The sequence below is a fragment of the Rhinopithecus roxellana genome, chromosome 15 (assembly GCF_007565055.1).
Source record: "Rhinopithecus roxellana isolate Shanxi Qingling chromosome 15, ASM756505v1, whole genome shotgun sequence".
Taxonomy (NCBI): Eukaryota; Metazoa; Chordata; class Mammalia; order Primates; family Cercopithecidae; genus Rhinopithecus; species Rhinopithecus roxellana.
This window is the reverse complement of record NC_044563.1, coordinates 110,233,804-110,250,399: the sequence shown is the minus strand read 5'-3', so window position 1 is coordinate 110,250,399 and position 16,596 is coordinate 110,233,804. Positions and strand designations below refer to the sequence as shown.

The following is a 16,596-nucleotide window of genomic DNA, read 5'->3' as shown; positions in this document are numbered from 1 at the left end:
GGGTGGGCAGGGGCCTCAGAGTGAGTCCGGTTGGCAGATGGGGCACAGGCCTGTAACCAGAGGCCACATGACCCGAGCCCCAAGGACAAGCCTTGGGTCTCTGCTCCCATCCTGGCAGGCCAAGCATATGAGGCCAGCAGGTTTGTGCCTTTCTCCATCCGCCCACCAGGAGCTGGACACAAAGACTCAGCCAGACCCTGGACACACCCACAAGCTAAGAAGGGCCTTGAGACCAGGCCCAAGCTTAACTCTGGGAAGACAGGGTGGGTGTGAGCACACAACATTACGGTGTGCAGGCCCGGCTCCCAGGGCTGGGAGGTACACTGTGCCACAAGCTTGCTCCCAAAGGAGCTCCCCATTACCCGCAAGCTGTGACCCGCCCCACCTGCAAGCACCCTCGAAGTCCAGGAAAGGACAGGCCAGAGATGATGACCAAGGGAGTGGGTGGCCCCACTGGTTCCCACCTTCAGACCTAAATTCTTCCACTAGCTTTGCCCCACCTTCAGTGGGAGTCAGAGCCAAGCACTGGGGTTGAATGGGGTCACATCCACCTGGACTCACCCCTTCTCATGGATCATGCCGTGAAACACACTGCTTCCACACCCCTCCCTGTCTTGTCTGGGCTGGGGCTGGGGGTGCCAAGTGGCACCGTCAGGAACTTGCAAAGATGTCAAGCTTTTCCTAAGCAAGTGATGGCTCCACGAAGAGACTTCTTTGGGAAGGTCAGGGCTGACTCTGCAGGGCCGGCAACGAGGCCTTCTAGCTTCCCTGAGATTTCCACACAGCCACCACAGCCTAACACCAAGCCAAAACATCCATGTAGGATAAAACCAACATTGTCCTGCTAAGTCAGATTTCACTCTGCACAAAAGAAATATTTCTAGTCCAGCTCACATCTTGGACTCATTATTTTTCTAGAATTGCTGGGTAAACCAGAATGGTTTGGCATGGCTTGGAGGCAGAGTTGGGCATGGTTCCCTCTTTGGACCCCCAGCCTCATCTCCTCCAGCAGCCAGGCTGCCTCTGAACCACAGCTGAGCCCACAGAGAATCTCCACTTGTGCCCAGGTGACTTCTGCTTGAGGTGGGGCATTGGGCTCTCTGGGGGGAATATACTTTTCCTATTAAAACTCATCTGGTACAGATTAGAGGCACTAGATGAAGCTTGCCCAGATACACGTAGGGACAGAAGTTTAGAGCCAACCAAGTCATGACTAGCTCTGGGTGACTTCCCTTGCCTCTCCCCAGGGGTTGCCCTTCAGGTCTCCACGGGAGCCTGAGGGTTTTATGTTAGCAGTGAGATGGGAGGTCCACCATGTGACAATCAGGGCCTCCAGGAGTAATAGAAAAACGCAAACAGCTAGCATTTCCAGAGCATTTACTAAGAAGCTGTCACAGTGCCCTGGACATCTAGTGGCTTATCTGCTCCTCAGAGCCACCTGATGTAGCAGGTACTATTATTATTCCCGTTTTATACATGGGGAAACTGAGGGCCAGAGAGGTGAGGTCACTCGCCCCATGTCATGCACCTGCCAAGGAGCAGAGCTGGGATATGAACCTGGGCAGTGTCCCTGAGTCTAAGCTTCTGAAGACGACATTCCACAGCCACTCAGATTCTTCAACTGGTGCTGACCCATCTCCTTCATCTTAGGGATGACAAGTATTAGGTACAGTAACCACAATTTGTCACACAAACTGGATGACTTTTTTTTCCTTTGAGTCAGAGTCTTGCTCTGTCACCCAGGCTGGAGGTGCAGTGGCACAATTACATCTCACTGTAGCCTCAACCTCCTCTGCTCATGTGATTCTCTTGCCTCATCCTCCCAAGTAGCTGGGACTACAGGTGTGTGCCACCAGACCCGGCTAATGTTTGTGTTTCTTTGTAAGGCGGGGTTTCACCATGTTGCCCAGGCTGGTCTGGAACTCCTGGACTCAAGCCACCTGCCTATCTTGGCGTCCCAAAGTGCTGGGATGGCAGGCATAAGCCACCGTGCCCAGCTGGATGACTTTTGAGAGGGAAAAAGAGAGCTACTGCCAGCACTGGGACTACCGGGTATAAACTAGAACTGGGCTGGGCACACCAGAACATATGGTCACCGTACTGCCCTCGGCTAGAGAGACTACCCTCGGCGGCCTGCTGCCGGGCTCATGCTGTCTGCAGGCAGGGGGAAGTGCTCCTGCTCACCCCCTCGGAAGCAGGCCTCCCTCTGCCCTCCAGCACACAGCCCTCCCTTGGTGCCTGCACAGCACTCGTCCAATTTGCAATGACTTGGTTGGGATGGTTTTGTGCGGTCTCTCCTCTGGACTATATATTCTCTGAAGGCAGAGGCATTTTTGCTCACCGATGTTTCCCCATCTCTCCGCACAGAAGCCGGTGTTAGCAACTCCACTTTTGAATTTATAACCACAAGGCACATTCTCACTCCTGGAGGCAAAGTCCTCTAGCTGCTCACATGGTTTCAGGGGCTGCTCTTACTCTAGGACATTTTGTTTTTTAAACAAACAAACAAACAAAAAAACAGGGGGAGTCTCCCTCTTGCCCAGGCTGGAGTGCAGTGGTGTGATCAAGGGTCACTGCGGCCCCAACCTGCTTGCTGGGCTTAAGCGATCCTCGCACCTCAACCACCATGCCTGGCTAATTTTAAAAAAGTGTTTTCTTTTTTTTGTTGTTTTGTTTTTGTAGAGATAGGTCTATGTTGCGCAGATGTGAGCCGCCGCGCCCGGCCTCCCAAACTGTTCGTGAAGGGCTCCAGAGCACTCTCACGAAAGGGGGAACTGCTTCGTCTTTCATTCCTAGAAGCTGGAGTTGGCTTGGGTATTGGCAAAGAGTTCTTTTCAGAAAAAAAAAAGGAAATAATTTCCCTAGTAAAAAGACAGCCATTTCACAGGAGAGTGTTCCAAATGCAACAACGTCCTAGGGGAAGCACGGCAGCCTGGGGCCAAGGCGGCTTCTGGGAAGGCAGCTTCTGGGAAGGCAGCTAGGATGTAGGGATGGAGCTGTCACCAGGAATCGGAAAAGGTGGCTGTGGTTCTGCAGATGTCACTGTGCCTAAGCCTTGGTGGAGGGTACACAGCCATCTGTCCTTGGGAACCGGGCCTGGTTCCAGGGCGGCATCTCATGTGGGTGAGATGGTACAGATTCCAGCGGAGACCGCGTGCAGGCCTCCACCCCTCCACGCTTTCCCACACAGCAGGGAGGGCTCCTAGCCCTGCAAGGGCCAGGACATCTGCCGCATTTCTCAGGCCAGAACTCCCCAGCATGGCTGCCCCAGCACAAGGGCAGGCAGCTGGTCCAGCAGGCCCATGCCTCAGTGCTTCCCACACCCTTGGGTGGCAAGTATGAAAGCCGCCATCTCTCCACCTCACTGGGAAGCAGCTCCCAGGCCTACTGGCCATGCCCCACCCATGGGGCTCACTGCAGCCATGTGCCAGGGACCCACTTTCTTCTCCCATGCGTGGTGTTTGTGGTGGCTCACCAGAGACCACGAGCTCTTTCACCACATGGAAGCCAGACAGGCGGGGACCTCCAACCTGCTCAAACATACCTCCCTCCCGAGGCCACCCGCCACCACCCATCAGCCTCTGCCAACAAGGCAGACCTGAGAGGACCCCGAGGTTTATCCTGTCTGCTGGGCTGTGGGCCAGGGATGGAAGACTTTTGTTTAGGCTCTTGGGATAGGTAATCCTGTTTGGATTTAGCTAACTGGAATCACACAGCACTCACCTTTCCCAACTCTCATGGTCTAAAGCAGAAAGAAGAACCATTCAGACTGCCAGCTGAAGAGTTTCTAGAAACTTCTAGGAAGCAGCAGAGGCATGAGGGCTCTTGAAGCCCGATATGAGAGTGAAATTCTTGACTGGCAAGCAGTGTTTTGATCTGCGCTGTTGATGGGATGGGGGTCATGGAGGGGTGGCGCACTCCAGCGCAGCCAGAGAGACAGGAAGAGACGGTGCAAGCTCAGAGGAAAGGGCCTGATCCTGCTTTGTGTGTCCACATCCCAAGGGCAGCTGCAGGGAAAACTGGCATTGCCTTCCGAGCAGCAAAGCCACCTTGCTGAGATGTGCTAGGGCCTACTGTGTGCCAGGTGGGCGTGAGGCCATGTTGCCTAAGTTACCTCTGAAACAGCCACCCTGCAAGGGAGATATACTGCATTTTACAAATGCAGAAACAGCCTTTGAGAGGCTAGGACACATACCCAAGGTGACATAGCTAGCCAATGGTTATCAGTCTGGCTCTAAAAAAACCCAGCCATTCTGAGTGGTCACGGAGGCTGGGGTGGGGTTTTGGGGAGTTGCGGGTCAACAGGTACAAAGTTATAGTTAGATTGGAAAAATAAGTCCTGGTATTCCCTTACACAGTATGATGACTATAGTTAATAACAATGTATTATATGCTTCAAGACAGCCAGAAAAGAGGATCTTTTCTAAAGCACTGATGAAGGTTTGAGGCGACGGACATGCTAAGGACCCTAATTTGATCATTATAGAATGTATACATGTATTTAACCATCACACTGTAGCACAGAAACATACAGTTATTATGTGTCAATTATAAACAACAACAAAAATCCCCAAACCGCCCTGGAGGTCTTTCAGGATACCAAACTGCAGGCATGAAATGCTCTGAGCCCTGGTGGGTGGAAAGGAAGGAGGCGTGATGGAGAAACACTCATCTTGGAGTCCCTGCCACTGCTCTGCCCAACCTCGAGCTTTTGCTCTCACAGCCTCATCAGGCCCTGAACTTGACCGGGAACAGAAGGCTGGGTCCCAGTGCCTCAGGGGGTGCACCCCAGGTACCTTAAGAGCCCTTTCCTCCCAAATCCACAAATATTAAAGCAGCAAAAGTGGGGAGGGGCAAGTCACAGACAGCTGTCACGGTGGCTGGTCTTGCAAGAGGACAGAAATCCCAAGAGCTGCCTGGCAGGCAAGTAAGAGCAAGCCAGGAACCAGCCCGGCTTGGCTCCAGATACTACCCAGCTCCTGCCCTCCCCCCATCCTGAGGGTCTGCATGCTCTCCAGCTTCGCCTCGGAAGCAGGCCTCTTTGAGAAAGCAAAATCAATTCCCTTTAGAGTTGGGAATTCCCTGCATTGAGAATCCTGGCAAGACTGCAGACAAAGGGGATTGTTGCTGCCCGTGTTACAAAAACACTCCAAATGAATGAAGCTCCCCGGGCCGGCAGTTCCCAGTCTTCTTTTCTCTGAGGACGGGTGGGTCCAACAATAGGACAGGAAGTCCCATGCAACAGCCAGCCCTGGGGGGTGCTTGTCAGAGGCCAGGCCAGGATCCTGTCCTGTCTCTATCCCTGTTTTGTGGCACTGACACTTCCTGCCCCGAATCCCTGGCTCGCTCCTTCTTGGATGCTGGGCAGACGCCCACCCCCAGGCTGGCCTCCCAGAGCCTGCAATGCAAGCCTGCTGAGAAAGAGGCCCCAAGTAGCTGACAGCAAGCTGCCCACGCCACTCTGGGAAAGGAGACACTGAGCGAGATCCCCGGCTCCGGGGTCTCACCCTCTCCCTCCTGGGAAGGGAAGGGATTTACCACTCTGAGCAATGTGAATTCACTGCATTATTATTAATACAACCGACCTCCATTCCTGAGCTGAGATCTGTCCCTTACCAGCTGTGATGGTGGGCACGCCTCGGACCTCCTCAAGGCCTCAGTCTGCTCGCTATAAATGGGAATGTAATAGTTTCCTCCAAGAGCTACTGTAAGAGCCTGTTAGAGAGCTGTGTACTAAACAAGCTCTGTAAACTGTAAAACTTTGTCTAGATGCTTCCAGCCCATGTAAAGACAGATCAGGTCTCTCCCAAGTTTAACCTTCAGCAACCGCAGCCCATTATACATAGGCACTATGGCTAAACCAGCAGGTGTGGGTCCACAGACACCACCAACTTTAAAGAGTGGCTGATAGGCGGCTTCGTCTTTGATCCCATAGGTAAATGGAATCCAGTTTGTAGAGTTCTTTGAATTCCTTGGTTGTGATAAGGCTAAATTTTGTAGATGTCCCTGTCCAAAATGGGCCTCATTTAACAAGCCCTCTGTGGTGTGGTCTTCCTAATTATCTTCTTTGCTTTTTTTTTTTTTTTTTGGTGAGATGGGGTGTTGCTTTGTCACCCAGGCTGAGTGCAGTGGTGAAATTCGTAGCTCACAGCAGTCTCCAACTCTTGGGCTCAAGAGATTCTCCCACTCAGTCTCCTGAGTAGCTAGGACTACAGGCATGCACCACCATGCCCAGCTAATTTTTATTTTTATTTTTGTAGAGATGGGGTCTCACTATTTTGCCCAGGCTTGTCTTGAACTCCTAGCCTAAAGTGATCCTCCCATCTCGGCCTCCCAAAGTGTTAGGATTACAGGTGTGAAGTGAGCCTCTCATCTTTCTCACACACCTGGCTCCCAGCTACTGTGAGGGCTGAGTTAAGACGCACAGAAGAGCAGGGACTGAGGGAGGGAGGGAGGGTTGGATGAGGAGAGAAGACATGCATGTTGAGAAGATACGATTTTTGCTGTTACTAATGTTTTTGGATTGCTTGTTCACTGAACACAACTTGGTCTTTTTGGCCTTCACACAGGCTTATGGTAACGGTGATAATAGCAGCTGCCATGCACAAACACCTTCTTCTCTGCCACATCCTTAACATGTAGCTACCTTATTCACCCCTCACAAAACATTTTGAAAGTATTTCAAGTCATTTTCTATTTCAAGTGAGGGAAACTGAGACTTGGCAAATCATATAACTTGTCCAAAGTCACACAGCTAGTAAATGGCAGAGCCGGGACCCCATATCATGGTCTTTTAAACTCCGAAGAACCCAACCATTAGGTTCTACCCCCTATTTCATTAACTTAACAAAATATTTAACTGCCTACTCTACATGCCTGGGACTGTGCTGAGGACACAGCAGGAACAGGGCACACGGAGGGCGCTTACATTCCAGAGGGGTGGGGAGGGAACAGACATGAGCAAGGTGACTTCAGGTAGAGAAAGGTGCTCTGAAGGAAACAAAAAGAGAGTACAGTGAGGGGGTTCCTGGCAGTGGAGGGGGGCTCCCTGTGTGCACCGTAGACTGTGAACAAGTCACTTCCGAGGCTAGCGGATGTGCCAGCCTGGGGAATACACGGACACAAGTACTTAATTCACCCAATAGCTATTCTTATTTCATTTACTTCCATTTTGGGTAAACAGATGGAAATTTAATGCACAAAAAGTGGGAGCGGAAAAGAGAGAAAAGAGCTTAACATTGCAAATCTTGAAATGGTATTTAAGGAACTCAGAAGTCAGGAGCATAAAGCCAGCACTGCCATCATCTCTATTATTTGATAAGAAAACACTTTCGCAAGCTGAGCAAAAGATTAACGAGCCCACTTCTTCAGCCTGAACACACGGCCTATCTGTGGGCACGTCCTCTTTATGGAAAGTGCTGTCTGAGGGAAACATTCTCCCTGCTGCATCTGGAATGGAACAAAGAGGTGCCTCGATGTGGTACCTCACTTGCGTCAGGGCCTTTCCCCACCCTAGGAAGCAGGCACAGTTCAGATCTCCACCTTATGCAGGAGAAAACCAGACTCTGAGAGGTAAGGTGATTTGCTTGGATCATAGAGCCAGAGGAGGAGAGCTGGGGTTTGATCCTCATCCCACAGCCACTCAGAGGATGTACTTCTTTCTCCATTGGGAAACCACTGACCTCCAGCTTGACCTTGAAGCATTTGCCTATATAAACAACAATCAGTGATGACTTAAAAACCAACTGCTGCTCTGAGTGCAGTGGTTTCTACAATTGATAGATCACAACCAGTTACAGATTTCCTTGTTCCTTCTCCACTCCCACTGTTTCACTTGACTAGCCAAAAGAAAGGAAAGGAAAGGAAAATAAAAGAGAAGAGAAGAGAAGAGATGAGAAGAGAAGAGAAGAGAAGAGAAGAGAAGAGAAGAGAAGAGAAGAGAAGAGAAGAGAAGAGAAGAGAAGAAAAGAAATGAAAAGAAAAACATATATAATAAAAAATGCTGGGCACTGTGGCTCACACCTATAACACCAGCACTTTGGGAGGCTGACACTGGCAGATTCCTTGACTCCAGGAATTCAAGACCAGTCTGGGTGACATGGCAAAACCCTGTTTCTACAAAAAATAAAGAAATTAGCCAGGCATGGTAGAGTGGGCCTATAGTCCCAGCTACTCAGGAGGCGGAGGTGGGAGGATTGCCTGAGCCCAGGAGGTCGACATTGCAGTAATCTGTGATCACGACACTGCACCCCAGCCTGGGTGACAGAGTGAGACCCCATCTCAACAACCACCACCACTCAACTAATTTTTATGTTTTTAAAGTGTAGATCCATTTCTGTTATAAAATTCGTGCTCTGAAACAACAAAAGTCCTTTTGTGACTTTTGCTGCCCATGCTATTTACCTCTCCCAGTCTCCTGTGGCTGTCCTTTAAGACCCAGTTAAAAATCACAGGTCTGCTCCGACATGTCCCCCACCTACTTCAGCCTTCTCAGAATCTTCTTAAATGTGCTGTTGCTGCTGCTTACTGTGTACCAGGCACTATGTTAAGTGCCTTACATACATTAATTCAATTGATCCCCACAACACCCCTATGAAGTTGGCACTATTAATCAATCCCCTATTAAGAAGAGACTGGGCTGGGCGCAGTGGCTCATGCCTGTAATCCCATCACTTTGGGAGGCCTAGGAAGGTGGATCACTTGAGGACAGGAGTTCGAGACCAGCCTGGCCAACATGGCAAAACCCTGTCTCTACTAAAATAACAAAAATTAGCCAGGCATAGTGGCACGTGCCTGTAATCCTGGCTACTTGGGAGGCTGAGGGAGGAGAATCGCTTGAACCTGGGAGGTGGAGGCTGCAGTGAGTCAAGATCGTACCACTGCACTCCAGCCTGGGTGACTCCCAGGCTGTGTGATTCCCAGAGTGTGACTCCATCCGGCCCCCGCCCGCTCCCCTCTTCCAAGAAAAAAAAAGAAGAGACTGAGATGCAGAGGTAAATGACATACCCGAAGCCGCCCAGCTTGTGAGTGGCAGGGCTGGGACTGGAATCGAGGCAGGCTTCAGAGCCTGAGGGCTGACCTCATGTACCATCATGCACCTGAGCTTCCTTCTGCACTGTCTGGTGGGTTTTGCTCATTTGTTTACTTCCATCTTGCTTTTGTCTCCTTCCTCACACAGGAGACTCTTTATCATTCTCCTAGAGCCCTTCTCCATGGATCCGCAGGAGTCCAGGGAGAAATAGGAGTCAGTAAGTCAAGCACTTAAGACAGTATCTGGGCTGACTCTCTTTTCAGACTCAGCCCGCCTGCACCCGGGTGAAATAAACAGCCGTGGCCGGGCGCGGTGGCTCAAGCCTGTAATCCCAGCACTTTGGGAGGCCGAGACGGGCGGATCACGAGGTCAGGAGATCGAGACCATCCTGGCTAATACGGTGAAACCCTGTCTCTACTTAAAAATACAAAAAACTAGCCGGGCGACGAGGCGGGCGCCTGTAGTCCCAGCTACTCGGGAGGCTGAGGCAGGAGAATGGCGTAAACCCGGGAGGTGGAGCTTGCAGTGAGCTAAGATCCGGCCATTGCACTCCAGCCTGGGTGGCAGAGCAAGACTCCGTCTCACAAAAAAAAAAAAAAAAAAGAAATAAACAGCCGTGTTGCTCACACAAAGCCTGTTTGGGGGTCTCTTCACACGGACACGTGAGACATTTGGTGCCGAAGACCCGGGTCAGCGGGACTCCTTTGGGAGACCAGTCCCCTGTCCTCACCCTCACTCCGTGAAGAGGTCCACCTACGACCTCGACCTCGGGTCCTCAGACCAACCAGCCCAAGGAACATCTCACCAATTTTAAATCAGATCTTCTCGGCTTAGCGGCTGAAGACTGACGCTGCCCGATCGCCTCAGAAACCCCCTGGACCATCACGGACGCGGAGCTTCAGGTAACTCTTACAGTGGAGGAAGACAGGAATGTCAGGCCCCTGAGCCCAAACTAAACCATCATATCCCCAGTGACCTGCACGTATACATCCAGATGGCCTGACAACTGAAGATCCACAAAAGAAGTGAAAATAGCTTTAACTGATGACATTCCACCATTGTAATTTGTTTCTGCCCCACCCTAACTGATCAATGTACTTTGTAATCTCCCCCACCCTTAAGAAGGTTGTCATTCTCCCCACCCTTGATAATGTACTTTGTACACTGCCCGCAAAACATTGCTCCTAACTCCACCGCCTATCCCAAAACCTATAAGAACTAATGATAATCCCACCACCCTTTGCTGACTCTTGAGTCTGCCTGCACCCAGGTGAAATAAACAGCCATGTTGCTCACAAAGAAAAAAAAAAAAGACAGTATCTGTGAATGTGTGCTCTATAATGCTTGCTATAACTAGCAGTAATGGTAATGCTGGTAGTAGCAGTAATCTTAGTAATTATATTATTATTATTAGTCATAGTGGTAGTGGTTAATTAGTAGTAATATCATCAGTAGTAGTGTTAGTAACTGTATTAGTAGCAGTATTACTGACCCAGATATCACTTAAGAATCACATTTTAGGAATGTCATGCTACCTCAATAAAGAGATCCTGCTCTGAGTGTCAAACATGCCATCTAAATGTGTTTATAGCCATTATAATGAGGAGGAGGCACCATTTAATAAGCACTTTTTATGTGCCTGGCATTGAGCTAAGTGCTTTACTGTATTATCTCATTTAGCCACAGGAGCCATTTTACTGATGAGGAAACTGAGGCCCAGGAAGATGAGTTGACATGGTCATCCTCCTAGAAGGTAGCCAAGATAACACTTCTGGGATGGCCCAAGAGGCTCATGGCACCCTCTGCCCCTTGGTCACCATCAGAAGCCCCAGGTGGCATGGTGGCATGCATCTATAATCCCAGCTACTCAGGGGGCTGAGGTGGGAGGATCACTTGCACCCAGGAGTTCAAGGCTGCAGTGAGCCATGACTGCACCACTATATTCCAGCCTGGGTGACAGAGTGAGCCAGTCTTTTAAAGAAAAAAAAAAAAAACCCAGGTGTGTGTTTCCAACAAAGTGGCTGGAACCCAGAGCTCTGGCACGTTTGCTGGCTCCAGCTCTTTGAAATTCTGTCTAGCCTGATATGGAACAGGGAAACCAAGAGCTGAGCCGGACACACATTTATCTTCTGCCAGGATCTCACCTGGACAAGAGCTTCAACCTCTGAGCAGGTCTTGGAAGCCCCAGCAAAAAGAGCTCTATGGAAGTTGGAGAGCAAGATCAGTGTCATATTAGCACCCTGGTCTCGTCTCTCCTGAACCTGTCTGGGGGTGCAGGACTACATATCAGACTTCTCCGGGCAGACCTTTATAGGAGCATCAAGCATCTGGACCCTCTGCTGCCCTTATTCTCAGAAAGGTTCAGGCCCCAAGAAGGGAAGTGTGGGAAGGAGGACAAATAAAATCCAGCCAGTCACAAATAGCTGGCCCACTGGGGGCAGGACCTTCTCAGCCACAAACTCAGCCTTGTGTGTCTTGGCCCACAAGGTCCATCCACTTCTGTGCTCCGTCCTGCACCTCGGTGCCCGTGTTCCCTTGCTGTGCTCCTCCCGGTCGCCCGTCTCTCCAGTACCTTGCTTCCTCTAGCCACTTGGACTCTGTATATGCTGCTACCCTGCCTGATAAAAACCATCGTGTTGATAATCATAAGAACAGCTACTCAGTGTGTCCTAGGCCCTGTTCTAAAAGTATGTAGTGGCCAGGTGCAGTGGCTCATGGCTATAATCCCAGTACTTTGGGAGGCCAAGGCGAAGTGTGTGATGGAGCACACCTGTGGTCCCAGCTACTTGGGAGGCTGAGGTGGGAGGATTGCTTGAGCCCAGGATGTCAAGGAGGCAGTGAGCTGAGATTGTGCCACAGCACTCCAGGCTGGGAGACAGAGCGAGACCCTGTTTCCAAGAAAACCCCAAAACTATGTTAACTCATTGGGTCCTCATACCTTACAGATGATTAAGAGCCTTGAAGAGGTTAAATGACTGGTTGAAGGTTATAAAAAGTGGCAAGGTAGATCTCAAATGCACACCTTTGAATAGCAGGGCCCTCCTCAGATGGGGTATTTTGGCTGGCTACAAAGTCACGATACCAGATGTTTCTAGGCCCAACCCCAAATCAGAATTCTGGGAAGGGTCCCACATGCCTCCTGTTTCTGTGTCCTGGATACCAGCAGGCTCCAAACCTTGTGAGTCTGCCTCCCTCCACAGGCGGAGATGTGCTGTGCAGGGCTGGGGAGGAGGCGGCAAGGGGCCAGGACCTGAGGCTTAGCCAGCGGACCGCTCTGTGGACCAGCGGCCCTCTGCCATTCCCACTCTCTCTGCCTGGCCACTCCTCAAGGGTCTGGCTTCTTTGCTGCTGCTCACAGTAGATGCAGTCTGGAAGGATGCCTGGGGGACCCCAAGCCCTCCAGCAGCCCAGGTTCTGATGCGGAGAAATGGTCACCTCCTGTCGACTTCAGGCCCTTTGCACCTCTGACTGCATGTCTCCCTCTGTCTCCTCTGCTTGATGACGCTGCCTTCCAGCAATTTGCTGGCAGCTGGCGGCCCTCCTGCCTTCCTACGTGTCTGCGTAGTCTTTATCCCTACCGCCCCAGACCTCTCATTCCCCAGGAGGGTGATGGCCAAGGAGGTATATCCTATGCCAAAGATTCTGTTCCAGCTAGCCCATCCCTCTGCCCCCAGGCACAACCAGCAAGGGCCACGTCTAACCAGATGGTTGTCCATTCTCCTCCAGACCTCAGAGGAAGGAGGCTCCCGATCTCCCTGGGCAACCTGGATCCCTGACAGGAGGCTCTTTCACTTTCTGAGCTTGATCTTGGGTGATGACACACCCTGCAGGGCAGCAGCTGTGACTAATTCTGTGTTTTAGACTCTGCCTTGTGCCTGGCTGGTGCCTGGGATGCAAAGCTGCCAGCGAGAAAGGCACCCTGGGAGGGTGCAGGGAGGCTCCAGCTGCAGAGCTTTCCCAGGATAGTGAGGGGGTGGGGCTGGAACGGCCCCAGAGAAGGTGGCCCCAAAGGCCAGGGCCCACCCAGCATGCCTCAGAGCTGTAGGATCAGGTCTCGGCAGCCAGCTGGGAAGCCACAGCCTGGCACAGGGAAAGGCAACGGCCTTGAGGAGAGAGACCTCAGGTTTGAATCCTGGCCTCGCCGCTTTTCAGCCAGGTACCCCACACCCTCTTGTCCTCACTTGTAAAATGGAGGTAATCATAGCACCAAACTTGCTGATGTTCTTTGGGCATAGAAGTAGGTAGAAATGGGCTTTAAAGGAAGGGCGTATGTTATCTCACTTTGTCCTACCGGATAGAATTACTTAGCCCCATTTTCTAGGTGAGGAGCCTGAGGCATGGAAGGGCCCCAAAGCCTGTACTGTTTCTTGATGCACCAGGCTCACTGCAGCAGGGGAAGAAAGGAGGTTAGAGGCTTCTCATTCCCTGCAAAGCTGCCCGCTTGCCACTCTGAGTTCCTGCTGCTTCTGTCCCCCTCCTGTTGTCTCTCCTCCCAAACCAGAGCAGAGAGCTCTGAGGAGAAGGCCTCTTACGGAAAGATATGAAGTCCCCACCGAACACTGCAGAAGCAGCAGGTGGCTTAGCAGGGAACACCACAGTGAGCTCCACACAAAAGAGATGAACACACATCCCTTCCCTTTGTCAGCATGGATGTGGTCAGACATAGCCCCTAATTGAAGGAATCAGGGTACCTTTCTTTAAAGCAGAAATGTAAGTACAGACTTGAGTGGTTCCATCAATGGTGTCATGCTGCCAAACCCACGTCACCAAACTGAGCTCCTTCTCCCATGTGTGTAAGGCAGTAGAGGAGGTCACTTAATCCCAAACAAACCCAGAGAGCCACCAATCCCCAAGCAGACAGCCTCTACAGCCAGACAACCACGGTCACACTGAAATCAGGGGCTCTGTCCAATTCTGGTTGGGTGAACTCAGTCCCCCAGGCTTCCAGGTGGGACAGAGGACCGGGCTTTAAGAGGACGAAGTGGAGCAAGAGACAGAGATAGACAGACAGTGCACATCCCCAAACTCACAAAAGCAAAGCTCTGTCACTCTGGCACCCTAGCAAACTCCAGGTACTATTTGCATCAGGAGAGGTTTTCCCCAGAGCTCTGGTGAGGGTATCAGGGTGCTGGGGCCTTGATGGGACATTGGCCCAGCCCAGCCTGCAGTAATGCTGTGAGCTCAGTGCTCCCAGGAGGGATCCCCACAGCCTCCAGAGCCTTCCCTGTCAGTGAGCCAGAGGGCAGCAGATCTGCTCAGCGACAGGAGTCAGGCCACCGGGGAGCCGTCGGGCTGTCGGCTCCCCCAGGTATTTTTAGGGTGTCCTCCTTTCCGTGTCAAAACTTAAAAAATTTTGGTTCCTTTTATTTTTTCTAATGGGGGTTCCAATTCCCCATGTGTCTGATATTCATTTGAAATGATTCATGGAAAAATATCTTTGCTACCAATTTATTTGTGCTACAGAGAGTGTGGTTTTTAAATAAGTAGTTATCTAAACACATGCACGTATGTCTATTACCATGCAAGCTCAGCTGTTATAACCACATAGGGCTGTGCAACTCAGATCACGAAGAAACCCTGATTCTGTGTGTTAGAGTACTGTGGGCTGGGAACCCTCCTGGGGGAAAGCCACAGGACATGACAAAGATGCCCAAGGGGGCGGGGGAAAGTGCCAGCAGAGGAATGCCTACCCCTGGGCCTATAGCCATGACAGCTGAGGGCCCAGCAGTCTGGGCAACAGGCCTGAAGAAGGCTCCTGTCCTCTTCTCCCAGTCACCTCTGCATGGGTGGCCCAGCCTCAGCCCAGCACCTTACCAAACAGCAAGCAAGCCTCCTGCCTCCTCCTTCCCAGATGTCTTCCTGCCCTTTTTCCTTCCCAGCTGACTCCTTCAGCCACAACACTTTTCCACAAAGCAGGAACAGCTGGGGCTTAGGGCCTGTGCTTTGGCCCCAGCTCCCGCCAAAGGTGTCTTTCAGGATGCCCAGGGCTCCACCTGCAGACTTCTTTCTGTGTCAGGCCCAGGGTGGCCCTCCTCAGACTTGCATTCGCCCTCCAGCTCCCAGAGAAATAAAACAATGATGACATAAGGATACTAGTACTGATAACAGCAATGGTACTATTTACTGGGACTCTACTACGCGTGTACTGGGCCACTGCTGTTTTACATTCCTCTTAGGGATAGGAGCTATAGCGTAGTGGTTATGAGGAGCACAGCCTGTGTGGTGGGGCCAGTGAGTCCCTCCGTGCCTCCACTTACTCATGTGTAAATGGGGCTCTGAAGAGCACCTCTTTCTTGGTAGTGTGTGGATTAAGTGAGCATCTGCCTGCAAAGTGCTCAGTCCAGTGCCTAGCACATAGTAAACACTCAGTAAATCCACCTTAGTGCCTTTGCTTTCTGGGGCACTGAGGAAGCAGACCGGGCTGTGGAGCCAGCTGTGGATCATAGAGCTGATGAGACTCCACGCCCCCGAAAGACAGCGGGCAGCCGGGCGAGGGGACTGCAGAGCCTCCAGGACTTCCAATATTGAGGTCTCAGATTGTCTCCCTCCAGGTGGGGCACCAAGTCCCATGGGCTCTGCCTTTCCTGGGCCTGTGTGGTGAAATGTGTGCAGATGGGCTTCCCAAGCCAAGGGCAAGCCTTTCCCACTTCCTGGACCCTCAAACAACTCTTGAGCCCATGGACAGACCATACCTTAAGTGGCCATGCAGTGGCCTCCATGTGAGGCTCATGCCAGCACATACAACGTTTGGGGCAAGTTATAAAAAAGCATATTTTCCAGGTAGAAAATTTCAAAAAGGCAGTCCTCGGAGAAAACCAATTGGAAAAGGTATCCTGTCCTCAGGCTGATATGGCCCCACGTGCATCCCCTACTCATGTCCCTCACTGGGTTCCGTTGTGCAGTACACAACCTGCACATCTGTTCTTTGCAGCCCTGCTCCCAGCTAGGAAAGTATTGGGACCCTCTAGTGAAAGTACCTGACTAGGAGCCCACAGGCTTGGGTCCAGGGGCTATCCAACCACTAACCTGCTGGAGATCAGAGAGCTGCCAGGATCACGATGGTCTCTTCCGTTAAATGAATGGATGAGGGCAAAACACACCCAAGACCCCTCATAACAATGACGCCAACAATGATCATTTGATCACTTTTGAATGGGATAACCCCATGAAAAGAGGTGACAGCTACCAATGGCCAAGGGCCAGTTCCCACCCAGCCCCCATCCTACATGCTTTTTCTCAGAGCACTAACCTTTCTAGGTGGGTGTGACTATCTAATTTTATAACAAGGCAGCTGAATTTCGGTGAGCCCAGTGAGCTCGTGCCAGACTGGGCACAGAGGCTGAAGCATAGGTTCCAAGCCTCAGTGGCCCCATGGTGCATCAACTCAGGGGGAAAAAAAATCCCACTGAACACCAGTGCAGGCCTTCATTCATCGGAATTCCTGGGCCACCTCCTCACAGGCACAGCACAGCTCCAGGGCCCCTTTCTCGCCCTGTCGGTCAGTCATCAGTCAGTGTCAGGCAGTCGGTCGGTCAATGCACGTTTGGGCGCACGTCCCACCAGGT

General features: G+C 51.5%; 1 protein-coding gene across 1 annotated transcript in view; it reads right to left on the bottom strand.

The window, feature by feature from the left end:
- Window positions 1-16,596, bottom strand: part of ABTB2 (ankyrin repeat and BTB domain containing 2) — a 209,828-nt gene that overhangs the window by 30,601 nt on the left and 162,631 nt on the right. The window lies entirely within an intron of this gene.